Genomic DNA, 26,895 nt, shown 5'->3' on the forward strand with positions numbered 1-26,895 from the left:
TAATCACAGTTTTGCTAAATAAAAGGATCTGGCTTGCATCAGTCACATGATCACATTTAACCAATGATCGCCCTTGACGGCAGAACGCGCTGGTTACTAGCCGGGAACGAGCTCACAAAGAGCACGCACATTTTTTGCAGTCAGGAGCTGTAGGACCAACACAAGTTAACTCAGAGACACAGACTGATGCGACAAAACCAGTAAGTAGGTGTACAGCGTACACTGTAGTGTATAGCACCCAGGAGTATTAGCTTATTACGTACACGTTGGTAAGTAATACATCCAGCACCATCATTTTAAACACGGGGGCCCCGCAGGGATGTGTGCTGAGCCCCCTCCTCTTCACTCTGCTGACCCATGACTGCACTCCATCATATAGCTCCAACCTCTTCATCAAGTTTGCGGACGACACAACGGTGGTGGGTCTCATTAGCAACAGGGATGAGACCGACTACAGAAGTGAGGTGAGACACCTGGCCACGTGGTGTGTTGACAACAATCTCTCTCTGAATGTGGAGAAGACGAAGGAGATTGTTGTGGACTTCAGGAGAATGCACACCCAACATGCTCCTCTGACCATTGACGGAGCGTCTGTGGAGAGAGTGAGCAGCACCAAGTTACCTCTGTGTCTCTGTGTGCTGAACATCTAGGATTGGGTCAGGCTGCATCAGCTGAAGCTGTTATTTGTATATATCAGTATTTTTTATTCAGGTGTGGGGAAACTACGTAAGACTGCAGTGAAGCGATGTACCAGAGTAATCCCTGGCCAAAGGTATCGTACTTAAATCAGACTACTGATCCAGCCACATCAGCCTTTTGTGAGGTCTGTTTAAAGTTGACTAAAAGTGAACTGCAGGTTCCTGAGAGGTGGATTGTGAGCACAGAAACACATGTTCATACATACAGCTGCAGCAAACTTACATTAATTTTAGATAGATTTGTTACTCTGATGTCTGTCTCCGTGTTAGTCCTCTGACAGACTGGTGACCTGTCCAGGTGTGCTCTACCTATGACTACTGGGACAGGCTCTAGCCTCTGTAATAGAAATTTTCTGTTATTCTCATTTAAAGTATTTAAGTGCTTATGCATATGCTTAGTTGTGACACTGTTACTGTTCAGTGAAAGTTTCTAAAACTAGATGAACATACTTCAGCGTCAGCAGTTTGAGAAAACAACTCCCTTTACAGGTGCTGATAAGACCAAGGGCACCAAACAGCATAACCATTGATCCGTTAGGTTTCATAGCGAGACACGTGAAGTGTGGTGTGATCAGTTTAACTTCCTCTTCCTTGGAATGCATAAAGGAGCAGGAGCACGACCTCTGTGGCAGCGCTGACATGACTGAACTGTGATGTTTGATGTGTGTTTGCTGTCCTGTGCGCAGTAATAAATAGCTTGATCACAGCTCTTTCTGTGTTGCAGACTTTATTTTAAAAATTCCACGACCCCCCCTCCCACTGTGAACCTGAATTGAATATTCAGAAGACATTTGTTTAAATAGTTCTAGAAATCTGAGCTGTTGGTGTGTCCTTGGATTGTGTGGTAATAATATTAGAGCCTGCAATCTTTCTTACTGAATCTCTACTATGAGTCATGTTACCTGAGATTAATTCTATGTTTACCTGTCAGCCTGGACGAATGTGCTGTGTGAAGGAAATTAAATTAAATCAGATCTGAACTGCGTACATTTGAGGAACCTGTTCATATTTAATTGAAATATGAACCAGTGATTTTTTGATTGCTGATTCCAAGAGAGTCTTTGTGGAAATCCTGTTTGGCTTTTTGTTATTTTAATTCTCTTCTCTGTTTTCCAGAACAGTTCTCCACAGTCGCTGTCCACATGGGTCAGTGGGACCAAGAAGCACTCTGCTAATGTGGGACTCTGACCAGCAACATCCAGCAAGACCCAGACAGCGTTTTCTATCTCCCAGCTGGAGTTTTTGTTTGTCAGTGACTGGAGAGTCAGATTTTTGTTGAGCTTCACACTTGCAGAGGTAAGTCAGTTTGCAGAGATCCCTCCCACCCTGGCTTTCTTATCTGAAACAGTAATATTTCAGTGACTGCTGCTTATACCACAGGTTAATACACGCTACTGATCCCTGATAGGAGAATCATCAATTTTGGCAACAAAGAGCCTGGTGGATGTTTGTTTACAGTCTGATGATGGGACATCATGCTCTGCATCTTCAAAGTTTGCCTCCTCATTATTATTCATACCCAGTAATGTGAAGTATGCTTATATCTACTATAACTGAACCAACCTGGTGCTCTTCATTTATGGAGGCTGTTGAGTCTGAATTTTGGATGTTGTGTATCTCGTGTTCTCTGGGCTTTGTTGTCCTCAGTCTTTTTGCAGGATCAGAAAACAAAACCAGGAGGCGCGTAAATGTTTCTTCTCCATGATGTTTCTTCAAATGTTTCTTCTGGATGATGATAAGACTGTGACACGGGATGCCACCTTTGGTCTTGTGATGAAGCAAAGCTCAGGAAGAAGTGGGATTAAATGGTACCCACATGTGTGCTGCTGAGAAGGATGTACAGGGGCACCTGCAGCCAAATCCAAGCTTCAGGTTAGTTGTAGTTGCAGAACGCTATAGACTGAGACAGCTGAGGCATCAAATGTTTGATTAAACAGATGAAAAAGAGAAGTTTCTTCCCTATAATTATCACTTCTTAAAATCTGTAGCAACTTCAAGTCTGTCAGCGTGCTGAGCATGCTCAGAATGTGACAATATATTTTTGTTCAATATTTAATTTCTTTCAGTTGCAATTGTTAAATGAAAAAAAATAAATATATATTCTTATAATTTAGCAAACTAATTTATCAAAAAAAAAATGTACATATATCTGTATTAGTTTTAATAAATTAATTTGACACCTGTATTGAAAATACCATATTGTATTCATACAGAATCAGTTTGGTATCATTGTTTGTCTGTTCACTGATTGTTGAAGCTAAGAGCTGCTTTGATCTGTTTAGATCTAAAGTATCCAAAGTTGAGCTCTGATGTTTCTTCACCCCTGTGTGTGTGATATGTGATTTCCTACATGCTTGCAGAGCAGAGCGGCAGTTTGTGCTCACAGATGGTGACGGTGTGGAGAGATGGTGGTGTTTCCTCAGAAGAACCAGCAGAGTCACCTACTGACTGATGCTCGTCTGCACTGTACAGAGGAAATCAACTGACCGAGGTTTGTCCAGTGACGTGTTATGAAATGTATATTTGTTTTATGCTTACAGATATGTTTTTCTTGACAGAGCCTCTGCAGAGGTTTGACAAAGCAGAGAAAACATGTGCTTTACATTTTACTGTGATTTATTGAGATATTTGTTGCCTGATGTTCAGCAGGAATGGAGAAATAGAATCAAAGGGAGATGTTTTTGTAATCATGTAAGTAAATCTTCAATATTATTTATTTGCTTGGTTATATTAGGAGTGTTTCTGAGTGAGGGGGAGAGGAGTCATCATCCAGGTAAAGTGACGTAGATCCGTGGACACACTTGTCTCCCCTTTAAAGGAGACGATCCAAGTCATCCTTAAATGTTAGTGCTTTCAAATACACAAACATTTTTAAAGGACAAAAATGAACATCCAACTTTGACTGTAATACAAAATAAATCTTTGCATGTGTGTTTTCAAACTCTCAGATGGGCAGCATATCAGTCTTGGACTGTCTAACCTGCAGCACTGAATGACCACCACACATGAGCATGTTCCTGCAACATTCAGCATCTGATCCTTCATCTGTGTGCTTCTGCTTTTGGTAAGTAGAGTTACCCAACTCCAGTAACTCTAAACACATGCCATCCATTTCTAACGGCCTGGTTACTTCCTGTCAGTTACTTTAGAAACCATGTGGTCACCTGACCTAACACTGTTTCTTCTTTTTCCCCTTAATGTTCAAGTGTCACATGTCAAACAGCTGGAGAGGAAACTACACCAGTGTACTGAGATGTTTCACCAACACGTGCCAGATGCTGTTCCTTCATGGTGACATCACCAGAGACAGCCCCGCCCACCTCAGGACCTCGCCATTGATCATGATGATTATAATGATGACAGCGAGCAGAACTAAGACTGTAAAAATCCACGACCAGAATGTTTCTTTCTAATTATTAATGAATACTGAGAGCCTCTTTCTGTGTTTTGTCTGTTTTGGTTGTTTTTTTACCTCATTTGTTACTAACAAAGTTCACAAACTCACACAGTTTACATTCTGTATGTTTCCATCTTTACCAGCCACACTCTAACTGCATTTAAGAAAATAATCCTTAGAAATCGTCCTTTTTCTCTTTTGTAATTGATGATAATTCAGTGAATATACTGCGCTGCTTCCTTTTATTGCGTCACATATTGCTTTAAGTTTTTCAGTGTCCAGTTATTTTTTACTGCTGTTTGAATTCTCTGTATGTTTGACCCTGTAGACTGTTTGATGGACTGCTTGTCTTCCTGTTTGTTACCGCCGCCTGTTTTTTAATAAAGATTTGGATTTCTGACTTCAACACAGCCTCTGCGTGTCCTCCCTTTGTGTCCTCTTCCTCTGTGAATGTGTTGCATGTGTCACAGATTCATTTTATTAACAGCTTTCCCACAGTGAGTTGCATCAGCATTCATTCACAGCACATTTCAGAAGGATTCAGATTAATACAGTGATCTTACAGTCAGAATGATCCTGACAGAGTGCCACTGTAAATGATCTTTCATCGGGTAAATTTTAAAGTTCAGTATTTCAAAGCAGGAGTTATGAAGACTCATGCTGGCATTAGGACTAATAATATGTACTTACAAAGTCAAAGTTTTTTAATTATGCTAGAATATTGGAAGACAATCAACTTTTAGTGTTTTCTGCATATTAATTATTCTGAAATAGAGACGGTGACCCTAACTGTACAGAAGCACTAAACAACTGACAATCTAACAGACATCATTGGCCTGAGCCGTCATGCACAGTGAGTCTGATCCTTTGCTGTGAGAGTCTGACAAGCATGTTTCTGGTCAGTTTGGAAGAAATAATATCACAATGTTGATCTTTCTTTCCAATATTCCTTCTCTTTTACAACATAAACTGTGATCAAAGCTACTTATGTTCACAGCATGTAATAATACTGACAGTCCAGGGCATTGTGGTCTGTTGAGCTAGGGTTAGGGTTAGCAATTCAAACATATGTAATCAATATTAAACGTCTCTGACGTGGGCCACTGTCCGCAGTGTTGGGAAATCCATACCAGGCTGGAACGAGTCAAGGTAGGTGAGCATCCACGAGAAGACACAGCAGATGCATCCTACTAATACTGACAGGACCAGGAGACTCCAGAAACCGAGCATCTTCTCTTCAGTGCCATCCTCTCCTGTCACCCTCTCTGCCCGCAGCTCTTTGAGTATGGGGTAGATAAGGGCGCAGAGAAACCCTTATTACTAATTTGTATTATAATTCAATTTTCATGAAATATTCATATTCAGTATCAGTCCTTTTATATTAATAACCACACATCCACCCAGGCTCATGGTGGGGCAGGGCTCTGTCCTGGGATGCTTGAGTACAAGGTAATGTACACCCTGACGAGGTATCCAGTCTGTCAGAATTGTTTTCAATATTTGGTTCAAAAACACGAGTGACAACAAAAATCCAACTAGGATTCTTGCATATGATGAATGAAGTCTGTCTTTGACTGTATTGTCCAGCTGATCCATCAAACCCCCAGCAGGTGAACCTTATTCATGACATAACACAGCAACAATGTAAAAAAATGAAACAGCAACAGTCTAAATGTAAAGTGCATTCTAAAGTCCTCTTCAATAAATCATATGCAAAGAGTCATTCAGGACTGTAAAACGTGAACTACAGAACCCAGAGTCTTCATCATTAAATCTCTGGTTGCTTCATTTTTCTATCCTATATCAGATACTTTAAGGTTAGGTTAGGTAAAGTTGCATTGTCGTGGTGAGGCAAAGTGCTTTATGTGTGTGTCATGAACGGCTATAAAAGGCCTATAATTAAAGAACAAAGCGGGGTTTGAGTTCGAGTTGCGGCAGACTGTCACTACTTGTAAATGGAACGCGGCCTTCCTACGGCGGACAGCTAATAACAGGAATCGGACGCGGTCCACCCAAGTCCACAGCAACCACCATAGCAACCGCCTAGCATGACCTTAAAAACATATTCTGTCTTCATAACTATCAAACACATGAAATGATTTGCTAAGGTTTTAAGTGTTACAGCTGCAGAGAGCTATGGCGGTATCTTTGGAAGCTGTTTACATAGCTAATAATATACGATGTAACCATGGAGACAGTCAGTCACGTGAGCTAGCGGTGCACGTTTACTACAGTGAATAAGGTGATTGCGTCCACACGCTGCAGAGGGTAAAGACATTACTTCAATATTGTTTTATATTTGCCTTCTGTTGACCATCACCTCAGGTTCACCATCACAGTTTCAGCATACAGATGCACACCGTCTAAATATGAACACATTCAAAAACTCATGTCTCAGAAATAACCACAGCTGTTCATGTTTGTCATTAGTTTTATTTGTAAGAAAATTATGAACTTCATATTGTGCATCAAATAAAAGAACATTTCACAACTCTGAGTCAACAGGAACAGGTAACAGAAATGTCTCTAATGTAGACGTGTACAGTGTAGTGTAAGCATCAAAAGATCATAAAGGAAACACTAACATTTATGTGAAACTAATTGTAATAAAAAAAAATGAGCAGGTGCTTTATAGATTTAAAAGAAAGAATCTGAAAACACTTTTTTGGTCTAAGTGATCAAAGTAGAAAACAGAACTGATGTTCAAGAACAAACCGTAGCTGCACTAATATTACACATCTCCATTGTTGTGGTGAACAGACATGTTGCTTTTAAAACCACATGCAGTGTGTGACCGTGACTGTTCACTGAGACCATGAACGCCACTTTGCTGAAGCCTTCGCCTTCTTCTTCTTCTTCTAAATTGGAAGCAGAAGCAGCACGAGCTGCTTTGATCTACTGAAAGGAAAAAGCAGAACATCTGAGCTGAAACCAGTCAGCTGAAATCAATAAGACAGGAACAATCATTCAATGCAGTGTCTCAGGTGGCTTAGCCTGTTACAACTGTTGATACAAGCTAAATACGGTTAACACACAGTGTCAGGGAGCTCCAGTGTGGGAACTAGTGGCTTTAGGTTTGTAGTCATTTAACTTTCATCCATTCATTCATTTAATTCAGGAGGAAGAAATGTCCGGTTGGTGCAGGCTGGTTACATGCATTTGGTCCCATGCTGTCTTTAACTAAATGACTTGGTTCACTTTATGGCTGGGCTGTATGTGGGGTTATATCATGTTATTTGGGCAGGAGTACCTGTCCTCTGTTAGACTTAGAAAGTTTCTCCATAAGCAGAGTTTCTAACTCTTATAGCACATCTGTGGCTGACAGCTTTTTGGTGGCTCTTTTTACCCCACACTGGTTGTGAGTGTGTAAATAGCCCCACTAGTTCTTTTGGGTTGCAGTTAACTTGGGAGGAAGAGGTAGGTCTGCCATGACTAGATGTATAACAATTATCTGGGATACATAAATTTCATAATGCGTGCATATATCTCTATAAACCTGCCTGAGGGCTGCCATTTTTTACATTCAGTTATTTCTTTGTTGAATCTAAATAATGAATGTGTTACAGTTAAACTGACACTGATCAGTGTAAATGGCTCATTGGGACACAGAAACCTTTAAATTAAACCCTATCACCTGATTTCGAGTGTCAAACAATATCAAAGCTGTAAAAGCTGTTTACAGTCAGAATTTATAAAACTATGATTGTAAATAAATTCAAACAAGTGAGCTTTTATCTTTGTGCTGAACATCAACACTGTGACTTCTTAGACTGTAAGCTTTACTTTAGCACAACCACTTGTAGAAGCTGCCACTCCAAATGTCTTTGATAACAAGAAAAAAATACCTTTTCATTCCACGGCCTGAAGTTCTTCTCCGACATCTTCTGCCATCAGCTTTGTCTGCTGGTTTGAAGACAATAAACCACAAAAAAGATGATTGAGTCACTTTGTCTGCGTCATGCAGCTCGAATGTGTCGTGTAACGATGTTGAATAGCCGTCGTTATCCCTCTGCTGTGTCAGTAGGATTGTACTGTACAGCATCTCATTGATATGTGAGGAATGCTAATGTAACACGATAACAGACTTACATCATTAAAACATAAAGGGCAGGAGATATTTAGATATTTTTATATTTATATTACATTTTATAGCTGACAGATATTACTAAATAGATAGAATTTACTAAATAGCTGGATGAACATGAAAAATATGTCTATAATAACAAATGACCATGAGAGCCAGTAGAATTAATTCAACTGGACACTCGAAAGACGTCCTTAAATGCTCTTTAAGTGGCAGAACAGATGAACAAACAGTTAATTGCTTACGTGAGATGAAATCTGCTCAGCTACTTTGAAAACAGCTTCTAACTGGTTCCTCCTTTAACAGGATGACTGCTCAGGGGTAAGGCCATCATGCAGTCCAGCAACCTTTATGGTTCTGCTTTGATTCACCAGGAACTATTAGGGAAACCTTCCAGCGCCTCCTGTGAAAGACACAGGCATAAACACACAAACATTTATTAACATGTTCCACAGTCTTCCAGCTTGATTTTCTCATCCTGTGGACAACAACGTACATGGATGCAGGTTTATTGTTAACTGTTGTAAGGTTTATTTAGTGAACATATCCAGCTGCAGCTCCACTGTGATCCTGAGCTGGATAAGCACTTAAGAAAATGTGTCAATAAATGGACAAACATCAACTTACTATATTTATCCAAACAGATGGGACCAATAATGCTTCACTGAGTTAGAGACTTTAACGTCTCTTCTATGCAAGAATGTCTCGTGCTGCAAACTTGACAAAGGTTTTTCAGACTACATGTAGCTGTCCTCTAGGTCAGCTCACACATTTACATTTATGTCACACTTATTTCTGCATTTTATAATTATTACTTACATTTTGATTAGATACCTTGAGTTTGTAAATGATCAGATTACATAATTGGAATACAATGTATCCAATTCAGGGTTGCGGGAGGATGAAGCCTATCCCAGCTGATACATTGATATATTGCCATGATGACATCACAGTTAGATCTTTACTGGAAATGATAACAATTCCCCACCTCTCAAAAAGTTCTCCTTATATAGACATCAACTGCTACTTTAGAGAAAAACAAGTGTGTATTACATTGTGCATTTTGTGAAAGTGTATCTATCAGAAAAACTGTCCTCAGACGACCCTCCTATTTTTACTAAGTGTGTGTGTGAACGTGCGTGTCTTATATAAGTGTGTTCATGTTGTTACAGGCCTGAGTACGTGCAGAACTGAATGTAGACAGGCCTGGGTCCAACAGGACTTGTGGGTCCGAGCGGTGTGATTGCAATGATGTGCAACAACTTAAACAAATAACAAGAATAATACAGAACATCAATAGACTGATTAAAGTGCTGATAATCTGTGTGCATTAATATTTGCTCAAAGTAACATAGATGTGCTTCAAAGATTATTCTGTCAACTAATTCAACAATGGTAAATGATTAATCAATGATAATTCTGATTATAACTGTGATCATAAGAATACAAAATAAAATATCTCCTGGCCACAGCTGCCAGTTTATTGCAGGGCTAACACAATATGTGTAACAGAAAATCCACTTAAATGTTTGATATTTCTTATAATAATTATGACTATTATTTAAAGGTTTCTTTAAATAATACATTTGGATTTTTTATAACCTCTAAAATATAAACCTGAGCTGTTTCAGATTCTGACCTCTGACCTCACTGCAGCTCCTTCTTGGAAGTACGTCTGCTTCTTGTCTACCCCCAGTGTTGACCGCCTGCCCTTGATATCACGTACTATACCTGAGGAACAAAAAAGGACAAACACTTGCCTTCATTTAAGAAGTACATTCATACAGAGGTAATCTATGGAAACACACTAGTTCACCCTTTGGGAGAAATCAGTTCCTGTGAAACATTTCTGTAAATGAACATCATGTGGAGAATGAATCAAATGAGTTCTTCCGGTGACTCAGCAGTCCCACACTCTTCTGAAATCTGTGTTAAACATTCACCAGGTCCCCCCGTGTGGTTCTGGGATCTTTGCTCACCGTTCTCATGATCATTTTGACCCCACGGGATGAGATCTTGCGTGGAGCCCCAGATCGAGGGAGATTATCAGTGGTCTTGTATGTCTTCCATTTTCTGATGATTACTCCCACAGTTGATTTTTTCACACCAAGTTGCTTGCCTATTGTAGATTCACTCTTCCCAGTCTGGTGCAGGTCTACAATACTTTTCCTGGTGTCCTTCGAAAGCTCTTTGGTCTTGGCCATGGCGGCGTTTGGAGTCTGAATGTTTGAGGCTGTGGACAGGTGTCTTTTATACAGATGATGAGTTCAAACAGGTGCCATTCATACAGGTAACGAGTGGGGGACAGAAAAGCTTATGGTCTTATGGTCGTGAAAATACGGTAAATTAGTTTGAATCTGAAATCATGGCTCAAACTACTTGTTCTGAGACCATTTCTTTATTTTTCACACCAAACTGTTTAATAAGATAAACTCTACACAGACTTCATCAAATATAACTAACACTTTAACAGTATCAGGAGTTCATAATACAAACTTCAAATCAACAAGAAAACAGCAGCAAACACGTGGATCAAAATTCATTAAAAAACAACATGTGGACTTCAAGGACTAAATACACTAAAGTGAAAGGAGGAGCAAAAAATAGAGGTTTAACAGAATTTGAATTAAGTAAAAGTAGTCACCTGTGATCTTTAAAATGGTCCTGATGTGTGCTGCTGTTTTTAACTTTCAACATTTCTTTGCTGCCACTGTGAATACGAATGTGTTCTTTGCCTAATTGAATAAAGGTTACACTGACTTACTGCTCCATCCTCTGGTACAAACTGGCATTACATGGAAGTACAGCTCAAAACCAGTTTAGTTTGAGTTTCTTTTTTCAGGACATAAAGTCACAGCAGGTGTTGTTTCAAAGCTGGTGGACAGATTTAGTTCATTTTGGAGGATTTAAGAGCAACTGCTGTGAAAATATTTGTAGTTTTGGGAGAAAATGATTTAAGAGAAGATTTTACAACAGCAAAAGATTAAATATGAATGAAGAATTGAAATTTAACTGAGGTAACACATTAAATGAATACATTAAAAAAAGAAGTTAATTTTGGAAACACTAAGAAAATTCAAATGAAAGAAATTGATATATATACCAATATCTGCAATTCTGATACATTATCTGTTTGGTGAAAAAGAAATTCCTATAACTTTAATAATACAGTAACAAGTACAACTACTAAACACTACTGTATCCTAAGGAAACAAAGACTAAAATGTAACAGAGATAACATTTTAGAGAATTAAAATCCCTCAAAGGAAAAAACAAACTTGATATGCATATCTATACATGCAGCTTCCTAAACATAACATTCAGGATTATTCACTGCAGGTCCAGAAATCAGAGCTACCTCATCAGATCCAAGTGTGGCATCAGCTGACACTCTTTACAGGAGATTCCATCTGAACTCTGTGGAGCCTGATCTCAAGGTTTTTAAGTCTGACCCTGAAACCAGAAGAGGATCTTTCTCTCTCTTCAGATTCATTGTGATCCAGTGATTTCAGTCCTGCATGATCAGGCTGATGTTTGCACAGAGCAGATAATGAAGTGAAGGTTTTTGCACATTGGTAACAGTGAAACAGTTTATTTACAGTGTGGGATTGTTTGTGTTCGGAGTATGAACTGAGATTCCTGAAGCTCTTGTCACACTGGTCACAGCTGAAGTTCACTTCCATGTGTGTACGTTCATGTTTGTTACGATGACCTGATTGTGAGAAGCTTTTGTCACTGTGTCTGCACTTGTATGGCGTCTCTCCTGAAGTGGTGAAGGATGACCCACACTAGTCACAGATGTGCTTTTTGACCCCACTGTGGAAGAGTTCATGTATTTGTAATGTACTTGGTGTGTGGAAGCCTCTCCCACATTCTTTGCAGTAGTTCATTTTGTCTCCAGTGTGTCTACATTGATGTGGTTTTAGGTCCCGTTGATGATTGGAAGTTTTTCCACAAATTCACAGAGAAACGTTTTCCCACCACCACAGTGAAGACAGGGCTGAGAACTGGATCCATCTGCGTCGCTCTGATTCTAAGCAAAGACATTGTAAGTCGGGGAATTGCTTCAATGTTTTTATCCTGAAAGTCGCCTGAAACAAAGAGCATCTCTGCCAACGTCCAATTACATTTTACTGTTTACATTACAACACTCAGCTTACTGAGAGAAAATGAGTCTTCATTTTCCCAAACAGTTCATTCAGTTTAACTCCATAAGTTTACTGATCAGACTTTTTCCAAACAATCAGGTTAAAATTACAAGATAAAAAATCAATACATCCTCACAGTAACTGCACTTGTAGAGTTACTTTCTGGAGTGGATCTGTTGGTGTTTTTTCAGCTGATTTGGAGCTTTAAAAGTCTTCTCACACAGGTCACATTTGTAAGGTCTCTCCTCAGTGTGGCTAAACATGTGTTGTTGTAGCTGTGCATCTGTTGTAAACGGTTTCCCACACTGATCACAGCAGTAAAGATCATTTCCAGTGTGAATCCGTAGGTGACTATTTCGGTACTGTTTGTCTCTGAACCTTTTTCCACAAAAGTCGCAGCTGTACGCCTTAATTCCAGAGTGGGTAACTAGATGCTTCTGTAAGCTGCTATTTTGAGCAAACGTCTTGCCACACAAATCACAGCTGTGTGCTTTAACTCCACTGTGCATGATATGGTGTAATTTTAAGCATTTACGATGGGTAAAAGACTTTCCACACAAGTTGCAGCTGTAAGGTTTAACTCCACTGTGGATGAGTTGGTGTGTTTTAAAGCTTTGAGCGTGGGTAAAAGACTTTCCACACAAGTGACAGTTGTACGCTTTAAATCCACTGTGGACGAGTCTGTGTGTTTTTAATTCTCCAGCCTGGGTAAAAGACTTTCCACACAAGTCACAGCTGTGAGCTTTAACTCCACTGTGGATGAGTTGGTGTGTTTTTAAGCCTCCAGACTGAGTAAAAGACTTTCCACACAACTCACAGCTATAAGGTTTAACTCCACTGTGGATGACTTGGTGTTTTTTTAAGGATCCAGCCTCGGTAAAAGACTTTCCACACAAGTCACAGCTATACGGTTTAACTCCACTGTGGATGAGTTGGTGTATTTTTAAGTGTCCAGAGTGGGTAAAAGACTTTCCACACTCATCACAGCTGTAGGTTTTCTCTCCTTTTCTTCTGTGAGGTTTGTCGGCCTCCTGAGAGCGCTGACTTCTTGCTCCATGTTGGTCCTGCAGTGACAGAGATACAAACAGAGGCAGTGAGTGAAATGCAGTCGTGGAACAAACTGAAACTCCCTCCATTGGTGGAATCAAACATGTCAAAAAAAACACATTGTTGGTGTGTTTCCACCACCTTCTGTTGACAGTATCACATTACAATGATATGCTACAATGAGAGTTGTAATGAAAATTACATTATTGAAAAAAATATTGATCAGCGGAGAAAATCTTTTACTTGAGTTCAACTGATGATATTGTTGTTTCAATGTATGCTTATAAAATATAATCTTTGTATTTTCTTCTAACTTGTGTGGTTTTTGGTTGTGAATGTAGATTCTGTGTATATGGAGGAGCCCAGGTTGGAAAAGATAAAGCTGCTGTTAACATGTTTTTAAAAACCAACCAGCTGTGCACACAGTTTCAATAACAGTGTAACTGTAATGTTTTTGTTACCTTTTGTGTTGAAGTCATTGTTTCCTCTGTAGTGGCTGAGCTGAGTCCAAAATTGTTCCTCTGCTGCTCCAGCAGACTACTCCTGTTATTCAGCTGGGACACACACACAAAAAGTATATATATACACACACACATATATATGTATGTATAAATATATATATTGATCTGCTGGAGATCTGCTGGAGCCACTCGCCTAACTTGGGAGTCACCGCACCTAGTGCTCCGATTACCACGGGGACCACCGTTACCTTCACCCTCCACATCCTCTCGAGCTCTTCTCTGAGCCCTTGGTGTTTCTCCAGCTTCTCGTGTTCCTTCTTCCTGATATTGCTGTCATTCGGAACCGCTACATCGATCACTACGGCCGTCTTCTTCTGTTTGTCTACCACCACTATGTCCGGTTGGTTAGCCACCACCATTTTGTCCATCTGTATCTGGAAGTCCCACAGGATCTTAGCTCGTTCATTTTCCACCACCCTTGGGGGCATCTCCCATTTTGACCTCGGGACTTCCAGGTTATACTCGGCACAGATGTTCCTGTACACTATGCCGGCCACTTGGTTATGGCGTTCCATGTATGCCTTGCCTGCTAGCATCTTGCACCCTGCTGTTATGTGCTGGATTGTCTCTGGGGCATCTTTACACAGCCTGCACCTGGGGTCTTGCCTGGTGTGATAGACCCCAGCCTCTATGGATCTTATACTCAGAGCTTGTGTGTCTGTGTGTGTGTGTATATATATATATATATATATATATATATATTTTTTTTTTTACATATGCATCTGGAGATCATCCTACGAAGTCCACTATGAAGGCACTATTGACTATGTGCACGAGACAATGCTAACTTCCTGGTTTGAGACCGGATGTGGGGTTGTGCATTTCCGGTAGCTTTATTTTATTTATTTTGCGGTCAATCGCTACTGCGAAGATATACTCCAAAATCATGTCCAAAACTCGAAAACGGAAAGATTGCGTTAAGTTACAAAGAGCAGAAGGTGGGAACACTCACCGCTGTTGTTTCATAAAAAATCTAATGATCAATTTTAAAGCATTTAGATCGATCAGTTGTTTACATCACTCAACACAAGCAGAACTGCATTACTGCATTACACTTTTCGATGTGGCATCGTCCACATTCAGAAGCACATCTCTGTATAGTGACTGGTCTTATGATTTAAACAGGCAAATGTTCAGCATTCAAACTACAGGTGAAGAATAGTCAAACCAGATGTTTCCCCCATTATGTCGATATCAGCTAGTCAAGTACACACCTACACAGCATGTTAACAAACCGTGAAAAAAGCCACACAAAAAATGAATGATTGCTGGTAACAGTTTCTATACATTAGTATTTACGAAGGGTATGTTGTGACTTACCTTCAAAATTAAGGCGGTCCCTCGCTATAACGCGGTTCACCTTTCACCTCGCTTTTTCACGGATTTTTTAGTGCAAGTTTGCATGCTTTTTTTTACGTCACATTGTGTCCTGCGTCCTGATTGCTACAGACGATCTCCTCCGTGACGTCTCTCGTGTACAGTACAGAATCGCTGCAACGATCGCTAGCAGTGTGACTCTGAAGTGCAGTAGTGTATGTCCACGATGTCCACCAAACTTTTTGCACCGTCAAAAATAAAATTGGCTACTTGATTTCACCTATCGCTGGTTATTTTTAGAACATAACACCCGCGATAAACGAGGGACAGTTGAGAAATATAACATTTGAATCCCTTTTCTCTTTTGCTCTGAGGCGCGGGGAAAAAACATCGACAAGTCGATGAACATCATTTACAGATAGTAAAAGGAACTTGCAAAGAAAAGTGTCTGGACTTCTTTAAGTTAGTTGAATAAGTTTCACCTCTCATCCGAGAAACTTCTTCAGTTCTAAGGTCAAATGGTGAGTCCCAGATATAAACCTAGTGGGAGTAACCCCCCACAGAGGGACAAAAGGTGATGATCGGATCATCAGGGGGACAAAAGGACCGATGACCTGGATGACTGAGAACCTTCACAGACATCATTTACAGATGTATTGGGTAAATGTCCATCTATAGAAATGTAAATCGCCGCTTGATTCATTCATCAACTTGTTTTGGACCGTAAACCAGGCGCGAATAGGACACCGGAAACAAAGCTCCCCACGGGAGTTTCCACACCGGAAGTAGCATATGCTAACGTGCACATAGTCAATTCTAAAGGCTGATTGCCCTCCCCCACGCTTGTACCTGTGGCTTCATGTCCTGAGGGTGGGGGTTGGCTCTTCTCCTGCCCTGCACCCCATCCTTTGTTCATATTCCAAGACTATTTTTCTTTATGTATTCTTTCCCCCCAGCAACCGCCATAATATTGATGTTGCAAGCAATTACAAACTCTACAGACTGTCTGACTCCAGTCTATACCAAGCAATCTATTATTCTCAACAGAGCTAAACTCAGCATAAACTGAACCCACATTAAAGTTAGCTCGATGCTTACCTTTAGATGATCCCACAAACCGAGAGAAACTCCGCGATGAAGCTGGAAGTCTTTCCAAACAGGAAACAGATCAGGGAGCAGAGACCCACGTGGTTCACGCTGATCTCAGCTAGGATCCAGGAGACAAGGGTGTGCAGCTCGATGCAGATATCGATCCAAACGTTGGTAGTGGTATATGTTCCTGTAAGTTTACTACTCTACTCCCGTTTCATAAAAAATCATCTCTCTCTGCTCGACTCCTCTCCTGCGCACACACACTTTCTCCGCCCCCTTTTCCTGGCTCTGTGGTGATATGTTACTGTGTGGTCACGTGACTCAGCTGCACAACGTGACCACGTGGGGTGTAATTTCGAAATCTCCTTTTCCTAAACTCTTTTCCTTGGCCTCGATGAAAACGTCATCGTGGGAAGGAGAATTGTTAAGGACTCAGGGAAAGAGAGGAGCAGTGCTGAGAATTGGAACAGCCTTAGGCTGTATCCCAATTCAGGTTCTGCAACCTTAACGGTCCTCAAGGGCCGCGTACTCAAAGACCGCTAAGGCCGGAAGTGCGATGCTTGTCTTTTACAGAGTATAAATACGTATAGATGTATCAAATATGAGTGGATCATATATAAGAGACAAATATTGTTCATTTGGAATGTCGTTTTTACCAAACTGATATTGTATCAGAATTGCAGATATGGTTTTATATATCAATTTCTTTCATTTGAGCTTTCTTAGTGTTTCCAAAATTAACTTCTTTTGTAATGTATTCATTTAATGTGTTACCTCAGTTAAATTTCAATTCTTCATTCATATTTAATCTTTTGCTGTTGTAAAATCTTCTCTTAAATCCTTTTATCCCCAAACTGCAAATAATTTCACAACAGTTGCTCTTAAATCTGTCTTAAATCTCTTAAATCTGTTGCTCTTATCTGTCCACCAGCTTTGAAACAACATCTGTTCTGACTTTATGTCCAGAAAAAAGAAACTCAAGCTAAACTGGTTTTGGGCTGTACTTCAAATTCAAATTCAAATTCAAATTCAAATTTTATTTGTCACGTACACAGTCATACACAGTACGATATGTAGTGAAATGCTTGGACAACTGCTCGTGACCTAAAGAAAACAAAAAAGGAAAAGGCTATGAATAAGATAGGAAATAAATATGAAAAATTAAAAAGGGTAAATTTAACTAGGAAGGAATAGAATATAAATTAAGGTTAAAAATGAAATAACTGTACAACACAAATTAGAATGAAGGGTAAATTTAACTGGGAAGAATAAGATAAAGATAAATATATAAATTAAAGTTGAAAATAAAATAACTGTACAACAAAATACACAATACACAATATAGAACTATATAAGAATGTATGAAGAAATCTAAATATAAATAAATATATACACAATAACAGCAGCTGTACAAGTATTAACCGGAAATGAAGAATATAGTGACCAGTGTTGTGCAAAACCAAAGTCCAGAAAGTCCAGTGTGTGTGTAAGAACTGTATGTGTGGGTCAGTACTGTGTGGTGGTGTGATTGAGAGACCATATCGCCTGCGGGAAGAAGCTCCTCCTCAGTCTCTCTGTGTTGGTCTTCAGGGAGCGGAATCGCTTTCCTGACCTCAACAGAGAGAACAGTCTGTTGTTGGGATGGCTGAGGTCCTTCACGATCTTCCTGGCCTTGGTCCAGCACCGCCTGCTGTAGATTGAGTGCAGGTCAGGGAGCTCGGAGCGGATGGTGCGCTCAGCTGACCGCACAACCCTCTGTAGAGCTCGTCTGTCCTGCATGGTGCTGTTCCCGAACCAGGTTAAGATGTTTCCCGCCAGGATGCTCTCTATGGTGCACGAGTAAAAGTTCCTGAGCACCTTGGAGGGCAGTTGGAAGTCTCTCAAGCGTCTGAGGTGGTAGAGACGCTGTCGGGCCTTTTTCAACACGGTGTTGATGTGACAGGACCATGACAGGTCCTGCGTGATGTGAACTCCGAGGTATTTGAAGCTGTCCACTCTCTCCACTGGGCACTCGTTGATGACGGGGGTCTGGTAGTTCCTCTCCTGCTTAGTGCTGAAGTCCACTATCAGCTCCTTTGTCTTACTGACGTTTAGAAGGAGGTTGTTCCTCTGGCACCAGTTCTCCAGATTCCTAATCTCCTTCAGGTAGGCCGTCTCGTTGTTATCAGAGATCAGGCCCACCACGACGGTGTCGTCAGCAAACTTGATGATGGTGGTGGAGCTGGTAGTGGCCACACAGTCATATGTGTACAAAGAGTACAGCAGGGGGCTCAGAACACACCCCTGGGGGGCTCCAGTGCTGAGAGTGGTGGAGGCTGAGACATGTCCGCCCATCCTTACTGCCTGTGGTCTGCCAGTTAGGAAGTTGGAGATCCACTGACACATAGATGAGCTGAGTCCCAGATGCTCCAGCTTGGTGGTGAGTGTGGAGGGAATTATGGTGTTAAATGCAGAGCTGTAGTCTATGAAGAGCATTTTAACATAATTCCCCCTTCTAGTGTCCAAGTGAGTGAGTGATGTGTGGAGGAGATGAGAGATGGCATCGTCTGTGGAACGATTTGGACGGTAAGCGAACTGTAGTGGGTCCAGTGTGTCTGGTAGTGAAGAAATGATGAAGTCTCTGACCAGGCGTTCAAAGCACTTCATCACTACTGAGGTGAGGGCTACAGGGCGATAGTCATTGAGAGAAGCAGGGTGGGGTTTCTTCGGGACAGGAACAATGATGGACTCTTTGAAGCATGTGGGGATCACCGACTGAGATAAAGAGATGTTGAATATCTCAGTGAACACAGGAGCTAGCTGGTATGCGCAGTCTCTTAGGATACGACCTGGGATGCCGTCTGGTCCTGCTGCTTTCCTGGTGTTCACTCTCTTGAAGGCTCTCCTTACTTCATGCTCGGAGATGACGAGCACGTTTCCGGTGCTGGCAGTATCTTCCTGTCTGCAGCCGTTAGCGCCGCTAACATTAGCATTGTTGGAGACCTTAGCTGCAGCCTCGAAGCGAGCATAGAAAGTGTTCAGCTCGTCTGCCAGAGTCACGGCCGCGTTCGTCATACCGGTTGTTGGTGCTTTATAGTCCGTTATTGTCCTTAGTCCCCGCCACAGGCTCCTAGAGTCACTCTGTTGGAGTTGTGACTCTAGTTTCCTCCCGTAGCGCTGCTTCGCCTCTTTCACCGCCCTCCGCACGTTATATGACGCGGCTTTGTACGGGTCCATGTCCCCCGTCATGAGTCCCGTGTTGTAGGCAGCGGTGCGGGATCTCAGAGCGTCGCGGATGGTTTTATCCACCCACGGCTTCTGGTTGGGAAACGTTGTGATAGTCTTTGTCTCCACGGTATCATCCGCTAGTTTCCCGATGAATCCCACAACCGCTTCCGTAAACACGTTGACGTCATCGTCGGAGCTGTTTCTGAACATGCCCCAGTCTGCGTCATCGAGTGCGTCCTGTAACGCGGCCACCGATTGATCCGTCCAGCGCGCGACCTTCCTCTGAACCGGAACTTCCTGTTTCAGCCTTTGTTTGTATTTTGGCATGAGGAAGATGGCGGCGTGATCAGATTTGCCAAACGGGGGGCGGGATTGTGCCTTGTAGCTGTCCTTGACCGTAGTGTAGCAGTGGTCCAGTGTCCTTTCACCCCTGGTGGGGCAGGTGATGTGTTGATAAAAGTTCGGCGCTGCGCGTTTGAGGTTGGCGCTATTAAAGTCCCCCGTCACAATAAGCGCAGCGTCCCGGTGTTGTGTCTGGTGCTGTGTGAGTGCCTCATGCAGCTCGCATAAGGCGGTGACCGTGTCCGCTTGTGGTGGAATATAAACGGCACTTACAATGACCGATGTAAATTCCCGAGGTAGATAAAAAGGACGACACATGATGGACAGTAGTTCCAGATTTGGTGTGCAGGAGCGTGTGATACCAGTTTGTACCAGAAGATAGAGCAGTGAGGCTGTGTAACCTTTATTCAATTAGGCAAAGACCACATTCATATTCACATTGGCAGCAAAGAAATGTTACAAATTCAAAAAATTCTACTAAACCTCTATTTTTGGCTCCTCCTTTCACTTTAGTGTGTTTACTGTGTTCTTGAAGTCCACATGTTGTTTTTTAATGAATTCATTTCATTTCCACATGTTCTGCAGCTGTTTTCTTGTTGATTTGAAGTTTGTATTATGAAATCGTGATTTGATTTGATCCTATATTTGATGAAGTCTGTGTAACGTTTTTCTTAATAAACAGTTTGGTGTGAAAAATAAAGAAATGGTCTCACAACAAGTAGTTTGAGCCCTGATTTCAGATTCAAAGTAATTTAACTGTTTTCAGTGGTACATGTGGAGGTTTATCACTGGAGGAGACTTGGCTGTTCTCCACTCACACAGAACAGGGTTCCTGCAGCTCATTAAAAACTCTAAAATTATCTTTAAGGACAAAGATGTTTGATTTTTCTTAAAAGCAAGATTTGGGCATGAAGTTTTCAGAGAGTGTGTTTAACATTCATTGTAATGAACATCTCACACAAAGCAGATGTTCCTGCATTGCAACAGCGGTTTGCAGATGTGTTCTACCCCCTGCCCGGCTGGAGCACCACCTTGAAACGCAGCCTGGCGTCTGTTCATGACCTAACATGTTGCCTGAGCACAAGAGACAAATTGTGCAAAAGGAATTGGCTGAAATGGTGAAAATGCTGTTATCACAGGATGAAATGAGGATTTGTTCCTCAGTGTTTGGTCTCCTATGCTTACCTTTTCTCCAGATGATTTGTCGCAGCTGTTGAGAGGGGCCAGTTGTCTTTAAGGTGCTTCCAGGTAATTAAGAAGTGAGCGCACGGTTTTATAGGGTTCTGTGATGATTATCACAAAGTGAACAAGATCTCATGGTTTTATGCTTATCCCATGCCCCAGGTTGACCTGGACTGGTTAAGCACTGCTTAGCTTTTATCATGCTGGATTTAACCAACGCCTACTGGCAGATTCCCTTGTCTAGAGAGTCCAAAGACAAAAAAGACCTTCTCCACTCTGTATGGTTCATGCCATTCATCACTCTTCTGTTTGGCTTGTTTGAAGCCGCGGCCATTTTCCAGCACGTGCTGGAGCGATAGCTGCGTCCTCACACTGCATATCCTAATTCCTACCTGGATGATGTTGTCATTCATAGTTATACCTCGGTGGATCATGTGCAATGGCGTGTCCAGCGGGGTGGCCTGGGGGGGCACAGGCCACCCCCCAAACCAGACTGGCCACCCCAGGTGCCACCCCAAAGGCAAAACAATAAAATTCAATCAAACATCAAATGTCCGATTATGTTTTCATGGTGACGCTCAGATATCCGAGTGTAAGTGAATGCAGCATCGCTTCTGCGCTATGCGCATCACGTTAGCAAAGGTAGGAGAGCCAAGCACGAAAGACATCACTGCAGGAAACAATTTTTCGGTGAAAGAAAATGAGGACAGAATAAATGTCCCGGTAAGTAATATTAAGTTTGCTGAGTTTAGTAAACTTCGGTGAAATTAGAATACCAAGGAAAAAATAACACTTAAAGAATTATTGCAGCCCTCGAATATTTCAGACAGTATGCTACTGAGGGCAGCTAACATAAGAGTTATGAGTTATAAGATATAATCTAAGTCGTAACTTTACTTTATGGAGCTGCAGATTTGGTTGCAGGTTAACATAGCTGGACTGGCCATCGGGCATACCGGGCATATGCCCGGTGACTTATTTTTTATTTTTTTTGTAATGGCATGAACAATGAGAGGTGGTGGATTGGCCAGATGCAGGTCGATGTGTAGAAATAACTCCGTTGTTTGGTGGTGGCTATGGCGGGGCTTCCACAGAGGCAACAGGTGGATGAGGGAAGGGGAGGCAGGAGGAGAGACCCGAAGCAGCCGCCGGTCCGAGTGTCAGGTGAACTGAACTTCAGGTAAGAAGTTATGACCTGCAGTCTATCTGGGTCAGATATAAACTAAGTTTAGGTGGAGTTTATTTTCATGTTGCTGACTTTTTACTGTCAGTTGCAATAACTCATACTGCGTTCTAGCCAGTTTGACGGAGTTTTTATACAGCTGGGTGGGTGCTATGATGTTACTGATAGTGAACTTTATTTTATTCATAAGGTTAGTAGAGTTGCCAACGGCTCCTTAAAAAAATGGAATGGTCCCTCATTCAGAGAAAATATTACACGTTTCGTATTGAGCTGAGAAGAGACGCAGTTTGTCCCGGACTTTAGCTAGAATGGAAAAAGGCACAAAGCTGGATTTATTCTGTCTTTATGCTGCACAGCTGCCTCTTCTCTCATTCTCTCCCCCTCCCTCTCCTGTTGCTACTTCAATCATGAAACTGATCAATGATCAGCTGATCGGCTTTTCTCTCTTGTTTGTTTATCGCCCACTTTGCGCCAGAAAGAGGAAACCAGCAAATATTGCGCTAAACAACAGCAGCACGTTTAAGCTTGATCAGCTGTTGTTAGAATGTATTTAATATTAATTTCTAGTATCAGCTGATGTTTGCTGGAGCCACAGCTGTAAAGCTGCTGGTCATGATGTCTGTTTAGATATGTGGTGAGAGGGAAACATGAAGATGAAACCAGGAGATGTCTTTACTGAATCATCAGAGCTGAACAGGTGATGGAGAAACAGGTTTACCTTTTAGGTGACATGAATGAGTTGAAGTTATCAACTGTTTCTGAGAGACAAATAACACCAGGATCCTTTTTTTATGTAGCTGACAGCTGGTAACTGTGCAGGGGCGGGTCTAGCAAAGTTTTGCCAGGGGGCCAGGTAGGGCATTAACAGGGAAAGGTGGGGCACAAAGACATACTTTTCTTTCTTATTCTCATTTAAAATACCTAGTTTTTATTAAATAATTATCTAAATCTTACAACCAAAGTTTTTATCTGACGTAAAATGTATAGAAATCATACATATACCAACAAGACTGTACATCACTGTCACAACAGCATTTGTTTTCATTCAAAGGCTTCATGGCTTTAATACCTGGTGGGTCGGTCTGTAGTAAAAATGCCAGATTTTCTGTCCCAGTCCAGCCCTGCAGGTTAATACTGGCAGTGTCACCATGCCAGCTGACTGTATTTCATCATCAGCCAGTGTTGTTCTTGATCAATATTACCAAAGTTTACCATAAGGCAGCATAGAAAGTATTTACTTGCTTTCAGGTTTTATTCAAATGTTAGTCTTTTCATTTGTTTCCCCACTTTTTTCCTGTTTCAAAATCAAACACCAGTTTGTGAGAAGATTATCTTCTTTTTTTAACAGGCAGATAAAGTTTTGCATTGGAACTGGCTAATTTGTCAATTGTTTGTTACAAATGTTCGTATTTTAATTTTCAAAAATGTTTTTGCCCAAAACATATGTGCACTATATGTCAGTAAAAATACTATGCAAATATTGCTGTCCTTGAATGCTGAGTAAACACTGACAAAGCACTGATTGTATCTCTTGTACTTTATCAACGCAGTATCTAAAAACTTTGCACCGTAGTGGTTAAAATCTCATTCTAATAAGAGTTAAAAGTGCATTTGGTTATTAGGTTTATAGGATTATTGAATTATGGTTAAGGGTTGGTAGAATTTTTTTTTAAACATTATCTGCCAATTAAATCTGCCACCCTTCTCCAAATCTGTGCCCCTACCTGGCCCCCCCAACAAAAATTTTCTAGACACGCCACTGATCATGTGCAGTGGTTGGTCACGGTCATGGAGTCCGTGGGGCAGGCAGGGCTGATGGCAAACCCAAAGAGGTGTATGGTTGGATGGAGGGAGGTACAGCATAAAAAAACTGGCACAGAGCCTCCCCCATGCATTACCAAAGATTCACATCAAACTTATCCCATTCTTGGTTGCTTTAATGAACATTTTTTATTGTCACAGTTTGATACTGATGATTTCTTTTGAACACTCCTTTATTCTTAACCCAGTGACAGTATCAAGTTATTATGTTTATTTTTCATGTTAGTGTTTTAATTTCCAGCCTTAAAGTATCTCCATGTGATGTTCCTCTTTCACATTTTCTGCCGCCAAAATAACTGTTCCAATTCAGTGTCTGCATTCTTCAAGACCCAATTTGAAGGGTGATTACGTCACGCCAACATGATGAAGCCTGTCCCAATTCGAAATGCAGCCGAAAATGCGCCCTTCATTTCCCCAGATTTGAAGAATGGGTTGGGTGTATCACTTGTGGCCCAACATATCCCAGAATTCATAGCGCAGTGGCTGTGGCCAATTTTTTCTAACAAAAACGGCGGATGGCAGAACTGTGGTGAAGAAACTGTGGAGCAGGGAAATTATTTTACTGCTATTGTTAAAAATCATTATTACCAGCATAATATAATCTGCAATATGATCATTGCTCTAACAATGTAACAGATAGCTTTAAAATGGCCTTAAGATGTTTATGCATACAAGTTATTATATTAACTTTGTATTTCAGGTGCAGTTATAACTATTTTATACACAATGCATATCTGTGCCTATTTGAGTTGATGTTCAGGTTCATTAATGGTCTAAAGCTTCACTAGTGAGAGTGTCTAGATGATCCATGCTGAGGGAAAACTAGAACATAGAAGGAATTGCAATACATGCTTACAAAACACTTATATCAGTTTATTTTAATATCTTTTATATGTTCATATTCTTGTATTAAGCTTTTAGTAGGGGTTCTTGATTAAAACATTTATTTAGTAGATGACACATATATAGTTTCAGTTGTTACATATCTGAGTGTGGTTTCTGTCTCTCTGTCTGGTTAGAGGTCAGGAGCTAGTCAGCGAGGTGAAACAGGGTGCAATTGTGGTTAGCACACAGACACAGACACACACACTCAGTTAGAGAGAATCATTTATAGGTGAAAGTTTAATCATGTTTTGCTGGGGTTGCAAAAAGAGCAGTTTGTTGCAGAACTGCTGCTGAGGTGTCAAGATGACAAGCGAGCATCCGGCAGTGACAGGAAGCACCTGTTATGAAGATAGAAGATAATTGTTCTTTTAAATTGTGTCAAAAGTCGTTGTGGTTTTGATATTGACGTATGTGTATATATCCTGTCTGTGACGCATGAAGGGGGCGTCAGTAAATCAAACCCTGATGCTATAAAAATCTGTGTATGCTTTGAGGAAGTCGAAGACCACTTGCTGTCTGCGTACAGAGTGTTCTTCCCACACGTGTGTGTTCATTAAAATCATTGTTTGACCAAGAGCTTCTGGACCATGGTGGTTTGTACTCTCCTTCCTCAATTTTTGAACCTTAACATTTGGGGGCTTCGTCCGGTAATTGAGGAGGGAGGATTGGAGGTGTAAACGGTGAAATTCGGTGGTCCGTTGTGGTCAGACAGGCAGGCGTGACCCGGCAACCAAACTGAGGGGACAGGCGCCTTTAAAAAGAGGCAGGCACAGGCCTGTTGATTTTATCCGAAGTGTGCTGAATTGGATGATAAAATTAAATGTCTATTCAGTAAAAGTTGCCGGTAAATGTCTGCTTTGATTTTGATGAGAATCTTATGACAGTACTGAGGATTTAAAGCAGTTGGACTGCTGGAAATGATTTAATACGGTTGGACCGTAAAAAGCAGTTGGACTGCTGGTAATGATTGAATGCGGTTGGACCGCTAAAAGGATTTAATACGGTTGGACCGTGGAAAGCAGTTGGACTGCTCAATGATTTTAGTATGTTAGGGAATTTGGTTATTTTTTGGTTATAAGGTTGGACCTGCTTCAGTCTTACACTTTGTTGGGTGTTTTACTGTTGTTCCAAAGTATTATAAATTACTCAAGAACGCCAGTTGGACTGGTAAGAAGCGCAGTTCTCGGAGGTAATGCTCCCTCCCGGCCAAGGACGCTTGGCCCTGACCTATCGGCGAATAGGGTTAGTACGGTTGGCAACCGGGGAGAACTTGGGAACCTCCAAAATAGCTAGTGGTTGGACCACTTTACCGTTTGGAACGGTAGTCTGCGCTTTTTTGGTTAGAAGAAGTTGGACTTCGGGCGTGTAACTTTAACTTAACACTTCGGGGTAAGCCTTGGCTGTGTAATGCCAAAAATAGAGCTTCAGGCAAAGTTTGGGTTGGTTGACGCTTTTAAATTGAGTTAGGGACTTTAGAGATGAGGCCAGAAACTGTTGGACAGATACTGGTTAACTGATTACAAAAAAGTTGGACTTTTTCGGTGGGACCGTTAACTTAAATTTGTCAAAATTGGTTAGGCGCTAAAGCTGACAGATCTGGCAGTAGTTGTAAATATAAGACGTCTTTGTAATATAAAATAGGAGGCTGTGTGTCGAGTCAGCAATGCACTGACTGCCTGCTGCTATTTTTAGACGGTGTGTGTGAGTGTGAAAATGCAAATGAGTAAGTAGTGACCTGTTTAAACCACAGTTGGTTTTACAAATACTGCTGCAAACATTGTTGAGTGTGTGTTTAAGATGCCATTTATGTTTATTAGAGGACTATAAATAAAGTTTTGAGTTGCCGTAGTGGATGTATAGTAATTGACTGAGTTTGGATGTAGATATATAAATATATTGAGTGCACTGTATATACTTAAGACTAACACATTACTTTCAGTAGTAACTTTTCTCCAGCATTAGTTGCTGGTG

The 26,895-nt window shown here is 41.2% G+C and overlaps 2 long non-coding RNA genes and 2 pseudogenes across 13 annotated transcripts in view; 1 reads left to right on the forward strand and 3 right to left on the reverse strand.

Annotated features, from left to right (window-relative positions):
- The window catches only part of LOC147334029 (uncharacterized), a 111,742-nt gene extending 107,251 nt beyond the window's left edge, over positions 1-4,491 (forward strand). For 2 of the 11 annotated variants that reach the window (XR_015128440.1, XR_015128436.1), the window contains exons 2-6: positions 1,815-2,570; positions 3,059-3,189; positions 3,433-3,541; positions 3,647-3,762; positions 3,905-4,491. This is a non-coding gene — a long non-coding RNA (uncharacterized LOC147334029). Of the gene's footprint in view, positions 1-91; positions 465-1,814; positions 2,571-3,058; positions 3,190-3,432; positions 3,542-3,646; positions 3,763-3,904 lie in introns of those variants that run through there. The other 9 variants (XR_015128444.1, XR_015128443.1, XR_015128441.1 and 6 more) reach the window with 8 other exon arrangements.
- Positions 4,492-6,552: 2,061 nt separating this feature from the next.
- On the reverse strand, positions 6,553-16,581 carry LOC147334034 (uncharacterized). The gene is made up of 5 exons (XR_015128465.1): positions 16,311-16,581; positions 9,819-9,910; positions 8,425-8,582; positions 7,941-7,998; positions 6,553-6,993 (listed from the first exon to the last, which is right to left on the reverse strand). It is a non-coding gene; the product is annotated as an uncharacterized LOC147334034 (long non-coding RNA).
- LOC147334036 (uncharacterized) lies at positions 10,559-12,360 on the reverse strand (annotated as a pseudogene).
- On the reverse strand, positions 10,559-16,304 carry LOC147334035 (uncharacterized; annotated as a pseudogene). Its single transcript, XR_015128405.1, has 2 exons — positions 13,836-16,304; positions 10,559-13,391 (listed from the first exon to the last, which is right to left on the reverse strand). The product of XR_015128405.1 is annotated as an uncharacterized LOC147334035 (transcript).
- Positions 16,582-26,895: the final 10,314 nt, after the last annotated feature.

This window comes from Aulonocara sp. 'chitande type north' Nkhata Bay, linkage group LG3 (assembly GCF_057382095.1).
Source record: "Aulonocara sp. 'chitande type north' Nkhata Bay isolate Kocher_YH1m ecotype deep benthic linkage group LG3, A_spYH_male_GT1.1, whole genome shotgun sequence".
NCBI lineage: Eukaryota > Metazoa > Chordata > Actinopteri > Cichliformes > Cichlidae > Aulonocara > Aulonocara sp. 'chitande type north' Nkhata Bay.